This window comes from Protopterus annectens, chromosome 1.part1 (genome assembly GCF_019279795.1).
Source record: "Protopterus annectens isolate FY-2018-M chromosome 1.part1, PAN1.0, whole genome shotgun sequence".
Lineage (NCBI taxonomy): Eukaryota > Metazoa > Chordata > Ceratodontiformes > Protopteridae > Protopterus > Protopterus annectens.
The window spans coordinates 1,088,097,088-1,088,112,087 of record NC_056726.1 but is presented as its reverse complement, the minus strand read 5'-3'; positions in this window follow the sequence as shown (position 1 = coordinate 1,088,112,087).

The window sequence follows — 15,000 nt, the reverse complement described above, 5'->3', positions numbered from 1 at the left end:
GATTATTAAGGTTAAAGCTGCAGTGGCATATCAGTCACAATTCAAACATTCTGCTAGAAAGCGATCTCAATAGAACTGCTGACCCTATATTTGGATAGAATACCAGCAGGAATATCTGTAGCACCCAGAACTCAGTTACCGTTAAATATGATTTGTACAGAATGGAGTTTAATTGATGAGGGGTAAGAAATCCAGCGTGCATAATACTAGAAGTTTGGTAAGTTCTTTCTGGAACAGTTATCTGAGGGTACATGTCACCCATGATGTTATATAGACAGTATTTAAAAACGACTTTGTAAATGGAATCAACAACTTACTAGAACACGTTGTCTTTGTATTCCAATTACGACCAGAGTGAATAGAATTAAACTGATGTTTATTTAACAGAAAAAATAAATAAATAAAATAGGTAACAGACTTAGCGCTTTCATCTCATCACTGAGACTTCTTCAGAATCCTGTTACCGTATAAACTAACTTGTTCTTTTATATCAAATAATTCTCACTCATTGGTCCACAGAAACTGACATCATTAATTATATAAAACAAAATGAAATTATATAAATAAAATATAACTAGCCTTCGTTACTTTTCTTGACTGGGGCTGGCTAAATACTTTAATACAAGGAATTAATTAAATGAACAGACCACACAAAACCTGACTGTTTAACAAATTGTCACTTCTAAATACTGAAATATCACTATACAAAACTTCATTGTATAAAAATGTATGTATATTTATGTATATGTAAATCGATAGGAAGTCACCAGTAAAACATATATAAACATAGCATGCATGGATGAAAAATGCTAATATAAAAAATGCTAATATAAAAAATGCAAATATAAGATATGCAAATTTTAAAAATGCAAATATAAAAAAATGCAAGTATAAAAAGTACAGACATAAAAAGTGCAGGCATGAGGAATTCAGGCATAAAAAATGCAGCCATAAAGAATCCAGACATAAGTACAAACATCAGGAATCCAGACATAAAAAACTTTTTCACAGATCCCCAAAGATCTTGGGTCCACTGCTGTCATAAATGCCACAAAATACTGCAGTGTTAAATATGTTAGACATAAGTAGTTGTATGAATAAATATTCAAAACACAACATAGAGTAGAATAAAACATATGTATGAATGTATATGTATATATATAAAAGTATAAATATAAATATAAATATGAATAAATAAATAAATAATGAGAAATATAAATTAATGTATATGTATAAAAATATATGTAAATTTTTGTATAGTTTTTATACTTTTGTATAGTTGAAGAGGGAGATTATTGATATGAGTAGATTTAGCTTGCTGTTTTGAAATATTATTCTTGGCCCACGTCTTTGTGCTGCTGTTTTGTAATATTATTCTTGGCCCACATTTTCGTGCTGTTGTTTTGTAATATTATTCTTGGCCCACGTCTTCGTGCTGTTGTTTTGTAATATTATTCTTGGCCCACGTCTTCGTGCTGTTGTTTTGTAATATTATTCTTGGCCCACGTCTTCGTGCTGTTGTTTTGTAATATTATTCTTGGCCCACGTCTTCATGCTGCTGTTTTGTAATATTATTCTTGGCCCACGTCTTCGTGCTGTTGTTTTGTAATATTATTCTTGGCCCACTTCGTGCTGTTGTTTTGTAATATTATTCTTGGCGTCTTCGCTGTTGTTTTGTAACATTATTCTTGGCCCACGCCTTCGTGCTGTTGTTTTGTAATATTATTCTTGGCCCACGCCTTCGCTGTTGTTTTGTAATATTATTCTTGGCCCACGCCTTCGTGCTGTTGTTTTGTAATATTATTCTTGGCCCACGTCTTCGTGCTGTTGTTTTGTAACATTATTCTTGGCCCACGTCTTCGTGCTGTTGTTTTGTAATATTATTCTTGGCCCACGTCTTCGTGCTGTTGTTTTGTAATATTATTCTTGGCCCACGTCACCGTGCTGTTGTTTTGTAATATTATTCTTGGCCCACGTCTTCGTGCTGTTGTTTTGTAATATTATTCTTGGCCCACGTCTTCGTGCTGTTGTTTTGTAATATTATTCTTGGCCCACGTCTTCGTGCTGTTGTTTTGTAATATTATTCTTGGCCCACGTCTTCGTGCTGTTGTTTTGTAATATTATTCTTGGCCCACGTCTTCGTGCTGTTGCTTTGTAATATTATTCTTGGCCCACATGCTGTTAATAAAATTAAAGCTAGGTCTTTAACAAATTGCATTAGAAGAGAATCACTGAAGATGTCAGTGGATGTAATTCATGTTTGGAAAAAAATTGACACTAATGCACATTTTTGTTATGACATATTCCATCTAGGCAGTCAAGGTAATAATTTGGTTGGAAAACAATTAACTATGAAGGTAAGATCTTTTTTAGCAAATGCATATGGTCTTCATATCATGAAGACTAAATCCATTTAAAATGCTTTTTGACTATTGGTCATAACCTTAATAACAAGTTGGCTGAATTAGAGGATACTGTTGCCAGAGATCAATTTGATATTTTACTGATAACTGAAACTTGGTTGGATATAAATAAAAGCTTTATAAATATTCCTGAATTCACTGAACATCATCTTTGTAGATTGCTGACGAAGGGCGGTTTTGTTTCAGTTTATGTTTCAGTTAGATTTTCATCATTTACTTTCTAGGTGAATATTAAAACTAAATTTCTTGGAGTAAAAATAACAGATGTGGGTTTTACTGGGGACATAGCTCTCTTTTACCACCCGCCTTTTATTAGTAAAGAAATGATGCTTTATTATTTAACAACACTGACTTGTTTTGCTAAAGGCTTTGACTTAGTTGCTGGGGATCTTAATGAACCAAATGTAATGTGGTCCACTCCTAGTTCCTCAAGCAAAGTGATTCATAACTTACTACTAAATAGTGTAACAAAAGGTTATTTACAAATAATTAAAGAGGCTACTAGACAAGGTGATATTTTGGATGTGGTGTGGTTAAACAGCTAGTAGACTGATTTATGAGTCTTGTTATAATGACTGTCAGTTGGATAGTTCTGATTATCTATGTGTTACTTTTGAAACTGGGCCACACATGTCAATATTGCCAAGGTACCAAGTGCCAAAAATTAAAAATGATTATAAATCAGACTTTGGAGCAATAAATGCTGCAATTAGTTCATAAAACAGGAAAAATCATTATGTGGCCAGCCTATTTAGGATACTTTGATATTATTTTATGATTATATCAAAAAATGATTGAACACTTTGGTCCTGTTAAGACAGTATCAACAGAACATATAGAAGTGTTTATTGGTGTAATAATAGTTTGACAAGAACTAAAAACAGGAAGAAGAAACTGTGGAAATAGCTTAGGGCTCATCCTATTCCATTTAATAAGATCTTCTACTAATCTTGTAATAAGCTTTATCAGAGGAAAAATTACAGTACTAGGTCGTCACACAAGCTGAATTTAGCAAGTAATCTGAACGATAGTCACAATACATTGTTTAAATAGTTTCAATGCTATAGGTTAGAAATCAGGGGTGTCCAACCTTTTGGCTTGCTGGGGCCGCACTGAGTGAACAGAAATGGTCCTGGGGCCGCATATAAAATATATCATATAGTTAACTCTTTTGTTGCTCAGGAAGACCACAGTCGATCTCCTGGCTGTACTGTAGGTGCATTTGAACAATGAATAAATGCCTAATATTTCCCTTAAAATTCTAATTCTCATTCTAATTCTCTAATCTAACAGTTAACTCTAACATCTTAGTTAATATATCTATAATATATATGTATTTTTTTTTTTTTACAAATAAACAGATATTCACTACAGCACTAGCATTTCTCACTGGGAAAACCATTCCAGCAGTCCAACTACGTAAAATGTCAACATCAGCAGTCCTACAATACTATAATCCACAAAAATAAGCCAACAAATTTGCAATAAAGTAAAGAATTCACATTACTGACTTAATAAAACAATTCTGAATAAGCTACAAGGCAGTCTCACCCAAACAAATAACTGGTGCCAGAAACAGGGCCTCAAGTTAAATGCCAAAAAATGCATCATCATCCCCTTTGAAGAGAGTGAAGTCCCCACAAATTATCACATTAATAACAATGTTGTAAGCATGCAATAAGTTGTATGGTACTTGGGCTCCCAGGTTGATAGAAACCTGACTTTTGACCACCACGTTGTCTCCGTTCTAAGGAAAGATTTTTACATGGCCCAATTCATTAGTAAGGGTATCTCATCCAGGGACAAACAGGTCATAACATCCCTGTATTCTTCCTTTACAAGAGCCATTATTGAGTGCAATGCCCCTTTTGACATGTGCCTCAGCAAAACACCTGGCCAAAAGAAATACTACAACCATTTCTGCCAAAAAAGGTCAAAGGACTAAGTTCACTTAGTTATCTAAACAGACTAAAAAGCTTCTTGCTTTCCTCTGTCTCTCACTAGCCCCTATACATTTCACCATTGACTTGCTTTCCAGGCTAAGAAAGATCCTGCCTTAAGAGACTTCCTCTACCTCAGAAATACTGGTTATACTTAAAATGCTCACTACAAAGACCACAGCCTTCACTGCAACATAAACAAGCCACTTTTTATGGACAGGTTCTTGACACAAAAACCTTCATCTTCTGTAAAAAGCTCCTCTCATTATCAAACAATGTAGTTCAGCAACATGATGGCTGGATGGATAGCCATAAATGTAGTCCTTGGGTAAGTAGCATAGCCTTCATCAAACCAGATGGAAAATCCACATACTAACCTTTCCCAGCTGGATGGCTAAGATCTAATATCGGTTACTCAAGTCTAGTTGCCCAAGAAGAGGGCATGTTTAACTAAGAATTCCATTTGCAAAATTATATTCAGTATACTTATTAAATCTCTCTTACACACACACACACACACACACACACACACACACACACACACACACACACACACACACACACACACACACACACGCACAAAAAAGCCCCTACTTGTAAAATAGGCAACCTCAGTAATCACATGACACCCACTCACTGAATGAAATTGTCTGGAAGTCAAAATATCTGAAAAACAAATCATAATAGAGATGGATTCATCCATGTAATTTCCCACCACCAAAAGGACCATCAATAAATCAACAAACAACTGCTCGGCAAAAAGTAAATCAATAAGAAAACCATAAACTATAATGCTACATACTGGTGTAAACATATAACTTGTGTCAATCCCCAGGTTAATCCATACCAAAAGATTGTTTCAGAGCTTCAGCTATGTACAAACAGCTTTCTCCTAAAAACTTAACTCATTGATATTTGCCTTGCTGTAATTATAACTGTAAAAAATTTTTTTAAGTTTATTCTGTACCGCAATGATTCTCACTGTTACGAGATGTAATCTCTGCCATATTGTATGAGTACTACATCCATAATTTGCTGTCTCTCTCTCTCTCATGTATTATATTGTTTTCTGTTATTTTTGGAGCTTTTCTCCCCGGGCCTCTGCTGAAAATGGACCTGTGCCCAGTCGGACTTTCCCAGTAAACAAATGTAAAATAAAATAAAATAAATAAAAATAAACTTCTCTCCAATCTAAAGCCATTTGACATTCAGACATTTTAATTTGTGCAGAAGTTACTCACAGACTGACAGTTTACTGAGCTATAATGCTGACTTTCGCTTTAGAAAAAAACAAATTCCCAGACTTTTTCAATAGCTCAAAGTCTAGAGAGGATTATTTATTTATTTTTGGAAAACATCTTTAAAACTGTTAAATTGATTACACACCCAGAAACACAGAAAAGTTATTGTGATTATGTAAACCACAGACTGCTGCAAGAAATCAAAGTCACATTAGCACTCTATGCTTATGTCCGAACAGATGAATCATACCTGTCAATTCCAAAAGAAGTAAAGTAGCTTAATAAGAAGGTTATTTGCAAGGTTGCATGGCAGTTTATTTTGGATATAAGCAGAGATATTAAAAAGGCTCTGTTTTTCATAATTATGCCGAAAAGTCTTCCAAGGTAAATACAACTTCTGATTTAGTATGGAACCATACCTCTCAACCTTACAGCAAGAAATCTGGACAAAGCGAAAAATAAAAGTGGGACACAGGCCCAAAAATGGTTATGCATCACAGACACCATTGAAACAACTGTAGCTGCAAACATTACACATCACTTATAATCTTTCTATCCCATTATTGTCAGTTAAACATTATATGGCTCATTCAGTCCTGCCTTCTTTTGCATCAAAGAAAACTATGCTTTGAAATGACAAATGCATTAAAAATAATACATAAAACACATTGCATCAACATCTTGCAACTTCCTACCTGCAAGCAACTGCAGAGCTTTCACTGAAACTAGGGCTGCTTGTTTCCCCAGAATGACAGCTCTCCCTAATTAAGTCTAATGGTATACAATCTACCAGTATCTGGACTACCTGAAATAAATTAAATTATGGCCTGTAAATTGAAACTACACTTTGTTTAATTAAACTATATTTCTAAGCCCACTTACTATATTTTTTCAGTACATTTCCAGGTCACTTTACAAGACATTGGCAGTGGTAGACTTGGTATCCTTCAGAACCCCACAGGCCCACAGTAATACATTGTCCATTAAATGTAAATATTCATCCACTGTAAATGGCAAGAAGCTATGTCTTAAAAAATCTACTTCTGGCATGCGTACCCAAGTATTAGGTTTTGAAACAAAGAAACATATTCTCCACAGTCCATAAGTCTCTGTCTTTAATAATCATCTACTGTTGCAGCATTCCCAACACATAAGCACACACATACAAACTAAAATCCCCAACATTTAAAAAATGACATTGTGCCCACTTGATTTGCCAGTATTGATGATCCGTCAAAGCTAAGCTTACTGTTGTCCAATCTACCACTGCTTAGAACCCACCAATGAAAAAACAGTACTAGGTGCTTTTTTTGTTTGTCTGAAAAAACAATACAACTTTATATGCTACAGTCCCACATAGTCAGTCCACTACTGACCCATTAACCCTAGGCTGCTGTCTCATTCTTACTCCCTGGAACTGCATTACCTTGGATGACTACTTTATTTTCCTAAGTAAAAGACACAAATTGGAAGATAAGGCAAAATACAGACATTCTTTGAAAATCCATACAGTTAAGAGGTATGAGTTCATGTTCAATACAACACTCTCCCTGTCAGGAAACCTGCAATTTAATGAAAGTGTACTCTTAATGTATAATATATTTGTGAGCTAACTTGTTTGTGTTCAGTAGGTAGAATGATCATTGTTAGCCTCTTTGTGCATGCGTCTCTCTCTCTCTCTCATGCACACACACACACACACACACACACACACACACACACACACACACACACACACACACACACACACACACACTCTTCTACTTTCACGCACACAATTCTGCTTTCATGCATGCACTCACTCACTCCGTACTTACCTATTAACACAGGTAATTGCTGTCCCTTTCAAAGGGAACAGCGGCAAATCCATACATGAGTCCCTCTTCAGCAAGAACACACACACACACACACACACACACACACACACACACACACACACACACACACACACTGATTGTTGAGCGCAAAATAATGGCGTAAACACACTGACCCTTTTTTGGCTCAAAAACAAAACTAGAAGGTGCTTTGGTGCATGCACACACCGACATTATCGTTACAGGTCATGGGAGCGAAAAACACAAAACAAAAAAAAGTGTTTTGGGGCATGCGTACATCGATGTTGCAGTTAGAGGTTGAGGGCCACATGGAAGAGCTCTGAGGGCCGCATGCAGCCCGCGGGCCGCAGGTTGGACACATCTAGGTTAGATGATAGCTCTGGAATAAACATTTTGATGGGGTAAACTATGTTACTGAGCCTAAAAAACCCATTAATATGTTTGTTGACAGATTCTTTGGTAACTCCAACATTCTTAATACTACCACTTGTGGAGGTAAAATTCTATCTGTCCACTGTCCACTCTTGAAGGGAGATGATATATAAAACCTTTATTAAAGATCAAACCAAACTATTCTGCTAGGCCTGATGGTCTAAATTGTTATTCCTTGAAGGGTATTGCAATAAGTGTTGCTCCTTGCATAAATGTCTTTCTTCAGAGGTCCTTGGAAGAGGGTTATGTCCCAGATATATAGAAAGAGGCCATAGTTATACCTATTCAGAACAGCAGATCCAGTTTCTGTGGTAATGATTTCAGGCCTATAAGTCTCACTTGCACTTTGGGCAAATGTTTTGAATGTGTCTCTATTTATTTTTCAATGTCATGATTGGCTTTAGTAAGACTATACATGGTCTCACTGCTGGAAGATCATGTCTATCAAACCTGATAAGCTTATATGAACAAGTTGTGAATTTTTTCGATGGGAGTGTACCTATTTATGTGGCCTACATGGATTCACCCAAAGCATTTGATTCAATGCCACATGAAATATTTTGAAATGTTTTGAAAAATGCAAATATAAATATGTATGTATCTAGTCGGATGATAAATTGGTTAACCAATAGGAAATGTAGAGTAAGGATCAGAGATAAATATTCTGTATTTAGGATCCTTGTTAAGGTATTCCACAGGGGTTAATCTTAGGTCCATTACTGTGTGGATTACTGTACTGTGCTCAGAACTAGTACAAAATGATGTGAAGATTACTGATCCTACAGACATTGCCAACATACTGGCTGACAGGTTCAGTGCAAACTTCTCCCCCCCTCCCAAAAGGAGATATCTATACCAAGCGATTGCAGCCCCCCAAACATCTCCAACGCCCAAGTGAGAACTGCTCTCTCCAAAGCAAAAAACACAGCATCCATGGGACCTGATGGTGTCCCCGGCTGTGAGCTCCACGAACTCAACGAGGAATTAAACCCACAGCTAGGACAGCTGTTTAATCATAGTCTTACCTCTGGATATGTACCCAGGGAGTGGCGCACTGCAACTGTGGTCCCACTTCACAAAGGCGGTGCCTCCACCAACCGCCCATTAGCTTGACAAGCCTTATCTGCAAAGCCATGGAGAGGATCATAATGGACCTCATAAATAAAGACATAGGAATTTGCAGACTTTGGATCCATCCCAGTTTGGCTTTGTCAAAGGCAGATCATGCCTTCTAAACTTGGTTGACTTTTGAAACAGTCACCAAAGCCATTGATGAGGGAAAGGCAGTCCATACAGCCTACCTCGATCTGGCGAAGGCCTTGATACAATACCCACTCGGGTATCATTGAAAAACTCATCAGCTTAAATGTTAACCCATACATCACAAGATGGGTTGCAAACTGGCTGAGTGACAGAACCCACAGGGTCAGAGTTGCTGGCGCCATGTCAGACTCAAAGCCTGTCACAAGTGGTATACCACAGGGCTCAGTCCTGGGCCCACTCTTGTTTGGCATCTACTTTTCAAGTACAAGCAAACACAGGAGGGTTATGGCTGACAAAGTTTGCAGATGACTGCAAACTGGGCGCCATAGTAGAAAACACATCTGACACAGATATCCTTCAGAAGGGTCTCACAGAAATGGATAACTGGTGCCAGAGCCATGGCCTAAAGTTAAATGCCAAAAATGCATAGTCATACCGCCGGGAAAAACAAGGTTACCCCTAGCTACCAAATAGGTGGCAATCCACTGAGCACAGAAGAAGTTATCAGGGACCTGGGGACCCAGGTTGATAGTAGTCTGTCATTCGACACCCATGTAGCTAAAGTAGTTAGGAAGACCTTCTACATTGCCCACCTTATCATGAAGGGATTCTCATCTAGATCAAGGGAGGTCATAGTCTCCCTATACTCATCACTCATCAGACCAATGATTGAGGACAATGCCCCATTCGGAATGCATCTGACCCGACACTTGCAGCAGCTGGAGAGGCCACAAAAGTTCTTCACCAAAAGGATAAAGGGTCTCAAACATCTGTCCTATGCTGCCCGACTGAAAGAACTCCAGCTCTATTCAGTCAGCTCAGAGGTGACCTTTGCCTAACATACAAGGCCATGTCAAACCCAGATTTGATGAATATGCTTCACCTCAAAAATCTAGATCCGTCAGAGCCACAAGGGCGGGAGACTTAAACCTCGACACGGCTATTAATAGGACATGCTGGAGGGATAGATTCATCACCCAAAGACTCCCTATGCTGTGGAATAAAATCCCGGTATATGTGAGGCAGAGCACCTCGCTGGCCTTATTCAAAAGAAATCTTGACCAATGGATGGGAGATCGCAGATATACCCCAGGGATTACCTCAGTGTCACTGCTCAACAGAGGCACAGCAAAATAATGGGTATAGTTCCCCATACTAAAGGGGTGGCGTAAGCCACAAAACTATGGGCTAGGCTTGTAAATGCCCTCGGGCAGATAGCCTAGTATGAACCTATGAACCTATGAACCTATTACTGATAAAAGATGATCCTGTTTTGGATAGAGTATGGTTTGTCACTTTAATTTCTCTAGGTCTTTTGTGCTTCTAATACTATGATGGGATTTGACCCCATTCCTAAGTCAAAGTATGATTAAACTTTATGAAATTAGTATTGTTTCAGTCTTTGATATTAGCCAAAAGTGCTTTTTGCACCCGCAGTGTGCCCAGACCATTGACTCCTTTTGCAATTCATATGCAGTTACATGTATCACTAGCTTATCTAAATGTGACTGTAAGTTCTTTTTTATGAGACCCATTGCTCCTACTACTATGGGAACTGTCTGTGAATCCTTCTTCCACATTGCTCTTGTTTCTGCCTACAAATCCTGGTATGTTATGATGTTGTGTCTCTCTGTATGTAAGATATTGTAATCACTTGGGGGTAGCAATTTTAATGAGCAATGCTGCTTTTGTCTTCTTTTCACGGACTAAAATACCTGGCTTTTTCGCATCTATTTTTGAACAGTTGATAATGGGTGATTCCATGCGATATAAACTTCATTTTCTGTAATGGGTTTTTGCTCATGTTTCCAGTGCTTCTTAACTACTTCAATATTGTAATGTTTGCGTAATTCCCAGTGCAACAATCTTGCCACATTATTATGCCTTTCAGTATATGGGTACTCTGCCATTAGTGTATCACACCCAGCACCAAGAGGTGTAACTGTTTCCATTTCATGTTATTTTGTTATTATTATGTTAATATTATTATTATTGTGTTATTATTATACTATTATTAGTATAATTATTATGGCCTTTCTTATTCTTCTATCAAGGTTCATTTATCTGCCATTTCAGTATGTCTGCCCATGGGTACTCCTCTTTCAAGGCAGTCACATGTCAAAATGTTCTTGAAAGGGGTTTTGCATAACAGGCCTCCACCTATTTTTATTGCACGAGTCCGATATAGCCACACAGTACTGTACTAAATATTCACAGCCGGCAGACAGTGAATGAACACAGTGGTTTTGAGCTTCATCTGCAAAGGCAGATTTCATCTGATGAAATCTGCCTTTGTTTTTAGCACTCAGCATTTGCTGTTTACTGTGCAGCTATTAACACGCGGCTGTGAAATGAAATGAATTTTTGTTACTGTTTTTTGTTTTTGTGCTTTCACATTTGCGCATGGAGTTACAAGTTTGTTTTCACTTTTAGTTTGTTCTAGGCCTCCAAGTAAAGCAGTGGCTCCTCCTTGGGAACTTAGTTTTGTGTTAGAGAAAGTAACACTTGCTCCATTTGAACCAGCTAATTTGGTTGACTTGAGGTTCTTAATATGGAAACATTTTTATTGATTGCTCTGACCTCTGCAAGAAGGATATCTGAGTTGCAAGATCTTATGGTGAGTCAACCTTACCTCATTTTCCACAAGGACAGAGTTTTTTTGAGAACTAATCCTTCTTCTATGCCTACTGGGGTATTTGAGTTTACTTTAAGTCAAATTATCCATCTCCCTGTTTTCTTTCCTGAACCTAAAAATGAGGGAGAGGATACTCCATTCCTTAGATGTCCATAGACAACTCAGGTACTACCTTGACAGAACTAAATCTTTCAGATCATCAAATCAGTTGTTTATTTTTTGTGAAGGTAAGAAGGGACAACCGGTGTCAAAACGGATTATTTCCAAATGGTTGTCAGGTTATTACCTTTTGTTATACTCACCATAACAAATTTATTCTAGGCAGGGTCAAGGCCCACTCTACAAGGGCCTTGGCTTTTTCTATGTCTTTTTGGAAAGCTCTGGATTCTAGAAATATTCTAAAAGCTGATGCTTGCTCCTCTGTACACACTTTTACAAAGCACTATAAGCTGGATTTCTTCTCTAGGTTTAGTAGATTAGGACCATTCCGCAAGGTTTTCTGGACCCTTCTCATTACACCTTGTAAATATAGTTAGCTATGGTAATCTACCAATATAGCTAAGTCCACTACAGCAGTGAGCAATATGAAGAACATAGTACAGTTGTTTAAGTTGAATTTACCATAACGGTAGATGTTTTAAGTTTGCTGATGATGTAAATTTGCCTCTGTGGTCACTAGTGTCACAGACCACTGTTTTATGCAAAAAAAGCCTGAACTCCTTGACCAGTTAGGTATTTCTCAGAACTATAAATTTCACTTACAGCAAATGTATGGTTGTTCACTTTGGAGTAAGGAACCCATTATACCTGTATGCCTTAGATAATCAGATATGTGAAACATCAGAAATGGTTAGGAATTTGGGGATCTTGAGTGATTCTTCATTAAATTGTAATGTCTATATTAAACAAGTAATTAGGAAGTACTATGGAGTTATTAAAATATACTGTATTGTTTTCTAGTAGAGACAAAAGTGTCTTATTCCAGATTTATATTTCTAGTTTTCATCCAATAATCAAACAAGGCAGATCTTTTTGTTCTTAAAATATCCAACAACTGAAGTTATTGGAGCATATACAGAAAATACTGACTAGATAGATCAATGGTTAACTTATGCAAGCAGACTTGATAACTTGTCTCTTTATAGTATATAGATTTAGGAGGTATGCTTTAATATTGGTTTATAAATGTTTAAAGGATGAGTTACTGGCATCCATGCTGGGTATTGTATTTGTTAATTATAGTGTTTGTACAATAGTAGCTTTTTTGGTTAATCAAGCTTCTGTTAAATCAAAATTAAAATTTACTTTTTTTCAGGATAGGGGAGGTTGTGGAATGCATTACCTTTATCAATTAGATGTTGTGATGATTTAAAATCTTTTAAGTTAAAGGTGGATCTTTGGTTTGTAAGCTTGAAGTATTCATCAAGGACTGTGATTAAGAAAGCTCTTAAATGGCCTTGTTAGGCTTCAAGCTTGGATACACATTCATTAATCATCGCATCATTAATCACCTGCATTATATGCTACAATATTTAGGCTTTGGAAGAAAATGGAGAAACACTGGCAAAATTAGTTCTTGCACACTTAACACAGCCTTAGCATTTGGTCAGGAAGGAAGCTAGACACAAGGCTGTGGTCAGAGCATTCATTAACATTTTTATGCCTGTTTTCTATCACTATTTAAAATAAGTAAGATTGTTCCAAGCCTCTCAGTTGTCCAGTTTTTTGCAGAATGCCCAGATTTTTATCCCTTTTTTTGGTCTGTTCTTCATAAAATGTTTGGTTTCCTGGCAAATTGTTGAGGATAAATAATGACATACATTTGAATTTCAAGTCTATGTTCAGCTACTGAAAAATAAAAGTTGAATGGCTAAATTTCAAAATCAAAATAATGAAAGGGGCAATTAACAAACAACAACATCTGTGAAAAAAAAATTCATTGAATGGCCATAGTTGGCTAATATTGCAAACACAACCTACCAAGGGGGAGCTTTGCCCCCCACATCCCCCCTAACTATATATACCAACTCCAACATCACCCTACAGTGCAGAACAGGGCAAATTTAAAAGGTTTGCCTTCAATTACCTTATGCATCATGTTACTTCCTGGTTGCTGGCCAGCTATGGGCATTAGATGAATTTTTCTTCCCAGATGTCATTGTTCAGTAATTGTCCCTTTTGCTGTTTGAGGTCAGAATTTAGTCATTTGACTTTTTTATTTTTTGGTAGGCGAACAGAGACCCTTGAATTTCATATGTCATATCCTTCAAAAATACATGGTAATGCAAAATCTGTTACTCTGTCAACTTTCTATGTTTATAAAAACAATATTTGAAATCTGTCAGTGATTGTCTGCCTTTGTTCTCCATTATTTTTTACTTTGTCCAGCTTTCTTGCACTTATAGCTGGGAGGTATGGCTTTCTTGCTGTTATAGAGACATAGGAAATGTTACAGTATGGACACATCAAATGTTTTCTTTGAAATAGTTGTTGAAGTTGTATGTGCCGATTATCAGGGGATAAATATTGGTCTTACTATTGAAGTTTTAGAAATAACTCCTGTTATACAGTCGGGTGATAGTAATCTGTTTTGTATATGGTACCTCAAACCAGTAGCTAAAATTTGAGGAAAGAGGGTTGCGGGTAGGGCACATAAATGAGACCTGATAGGCTCCTGCATGTCAGGAGCCCAGGTACCTGATCACAGACTTTTTTTCTGCCATTGAAGAGCTGGGAAAAGGAGGGAAGGGTTGTACCAGAACAAGGAACAGACCATTATTTTTTTTTTTTTTTGTGCTCTTCCACTGAAGAGCTGGGGTGTGTATGCATACAAACACCAGGTTAGTGTACAAGTACAAGTAGTAGGCCTTTTTTTGCACTTCAAATAAAGATCTTGGGAGGGAGGGAAAACAATATGGAGAGTAGCCCCAGGCAGTAGTAATTCCAGCTACACCTATGCTTCAAACTGAGCTCTCAGCTTGGTGGTGAGAATTTTTATAGGAAATTATTATACATAACATACTATTAATCAAAGCCAGATCATAGTAAAATGGTGTTCTAGGCAGGATAAATGAACTGGGCCATTTCTCACAGAGATTTGGATTTAACTTCAAACTGCTGTTTATAAATTTACAGCAAAAACATTGCCTGTCATTTGCTTAAAAATACTGAAAACAGACATAAATGAACAATGGTAATCTTCTCTTCCCTTGACACTCTAATTTACTAAAA